This window comes from Schistocerca piceifrons, unplaced genomic scaffold, assembly GCF_021461385.2.
Source record: "Schistocerca piceifrons isolate TAMUIC-IGC-003096 unplaced genomic scaffold, iqSchPice1.1 HiC_scaffold_1086, whole genome shotgun sequence".
NCBI lineage: Eukaryota > Metazoa > Arthropoda > Insecta > Orthoptera > Acrididae > Schistocerca > Schistocerca piceifrons.
Genome location: NW_025726892.1, coordinates 55001 through 57500, shown reverse-complemented (window position 1 = coordinate 57500; position 2500 = coordinate 55001). Strand labels below are relative to the sequence as shown.

Here is a 2500-nt window from a genome sequence, read left to right as displayed (position 1 = left end):
AGAATTTCACCTCTAACGTCGCAATACGAATGCCCCCGCCTGTCCCTATTAATCATTACCTCGGGTTCCGAAAACCAACAAAATAGAACCGAGGTCCTATTCCATTATTCCATGCACACAGTATTCAGGCGGGCTTGCCTGCTTTAAGCACTCTAATTTGTTCAAAGTAAACGTGCCGGCCCACCGAGACACTCAATAAAGAGCACCCTGGTAGGATTTCAACGGGGTCCGCCTCGGGACGCACGAGCACGCACGAGGCGGTCGCACGCCTTCAGCTCGCCCCACCGGCAGGACGTCCCACGATACATGCCAGTTAAACACCGACGGGCGGTGAACCAACAGCGTGGGACACAAATCCAACTACGAGCTTTTTAACCGCAACAACTTTAATATACGCTATTGGAGCTGGAATTACCGCGGCTGCTGGCACCAGACTTGCCCTCCAATAGATACTCGTTAAAGGATTTAAAGTGTACTCATTCCGATTACGGGGCCTCGGATGAGTCCCGTATCGTTATTTTTCGTCACTACCTCCCCGTGCCGGGAGTGGGTAATTTGCGCGCCTGCTGCCTTCCTTGGATGTGGTAGCCGTTTCTCAGGCTCCCTCTCCGGAATCGAACCCTGATTCCCCGTTACCCGTTACAACCATGGTAGGCGCAGAACCTACCATCGACAGTTGATAAGGCAGACATTTGAAAGATGCGTCGCCGGTACGAGGACCGTGCGATCAGCCCAAAGTTATTCAGAGTCACCAAGGCAAACGGACCGGACGAGCCGACCGATTGGTTTTGATCTAATAAAAGCGTCCCTTCCATCTCTGGTCGGGACTCTGTTTGCATGTATTAGCTCTAGAATTACCACAGTTATCCAAGTAACGTGGGTACGATCTAAGGAACCATAACTGATTTAATGAGCCATTCGCGGTTTCACCTTAATGCGGCTTGTACTGAGACATGCATGGCTTAATCTTTGAGACAAGCATATGACTACTGGCAGGATCAACCAGGGAGCTGCGTCAACTAGAGCTGAGCAGCCGGCCGCCCGGGAGTGTGTCCCGGGGGCCCGCGCGAACACGCAAGCGTCCGCTCAATCATTCTGCAAACAGGAGGAGGCTGAGCTCCCCTGCACAATACACCTCGAAACCCTCTCAGGTCCCGGCGGCGCGCAGCGCCGTCCCAAGTACTTGGTCGGGTTCGAGAGAGGCGCAATCGCCCGGAGTTAGGCGAGTAGACGCTTTCGGTGCGACCACCCGTGCTCCCAACTGAGCTTGCCGCTGCCGACAGAGGCCCGGGAGCGTGCTGTCGTGGCATTGCCGGCGGGAGACAACACGCGCCACCTACGGTGACCGGCAGCTCCAACGCCAGCGCCACAGAAGGACAAAAGCCCCACTTGGGTGCCGAAGCGAACTCTCCCAGCACAGCGCACGCGCCAACACATCCGCACAGCTGCGATACAAACCACCAGCGAGAACCGCTGGGGCGACCGAGCAGCAGACGGCGTCGCGGCGCCGAGCGCCGGGCGGCGGCGCATCCTCAACGCACACAGTCCTCAATCGGACCAGCACACTGAAGATGTCCACCGCGCTTCGCACCGGGCCCGCGAGGACCTACTTTGGCCGCACGGCGCCGCGCGCAGGGTGCGCCGGCGCGCAGCTGCGACGCCTGCCGCGTCCGTCGGCCGGCGCGCCTGCCACTGGCCGCCCCCACCAGCCGGCTGTAGCGCGTGCGCCCACGCACCGCGCGGCCAGCACGCCGGGAGGCGCCCCCTCACCGGCCGGGGACGGTCCCACCCAGCCACCGCCGCGTATCGCTTCACACCCAGATGCCGTTCAGTTTCGTCGGCATGGTGGGTATCGCTGGAACAACCGGTTAGTACCTCAACCTATCGTCGCCATCACCGATTCACCCCTAGCGAGAACAACCGCACCACAACAGGTTACCATTTGTTCATTTGCGTAACTTCACCAGAAAACGCAGGCGTCCATCGCCATTTGCAACTTCAACGATTATTGCATGCCTGTGTCAGGTGTCACGCCACACTACGTCTGCCCACATACACGCAACAAAATGTGCACGCCTAGACAATACGTGGAAGGTGGCCCCCGTACGTATGCGATGTCCATTGCTCGAACGACTGTCAACCGGCCTCTGTAGCATGTCGCAGATATGGAACGCGGTGCACCATGCCATCACGGTGTGTGAGGAGAGACGACTAGGTCCGAATACATCAACAGACAGCTCATGCTGATCGCCATCCACGGCGTCCGTTCCTCCCACACGTCTCTATGGCGTACCACACTGCAATCCAGCTCTCATAGGGAGACGACACGTAGCTGCGTGCACAATATTTGCACTGTATGGTCCGCCGTTTTTGGGCGCAGTCGTTGTGCGGTCACACATGTGCCACGATGTATCATTCAGTACATAAGGACGAATGTGCAGTACAGATTGTGGTTCACGCGTACGACATCAGCGGACAGTTGACACAGGCCGCACCACAA

The 2500-nt window shown here is 57.9% G+C and overlaps 1 non-coding gene across 1 annotated transcript in view; it reads right to left on the bottom strand.

Moving 5' to 3' along the window:
* Positions 1-1009, bottom strand: part of LOC124727154 — a 1909-nt gene extending 900 nt beyond the window's left edge. The window contains exon 1 of the ribosomal RNA XR_007006963.1: positions 1-1009. This exon is cut by the window's left edge and continues 900 nt beyond it. This is a non-coding gene — a ribosomal RNA (small subunit ribosomal RNA).
* Between the last annotated feature and the right edge of the window lie 1491 nt (positions 1010-2500).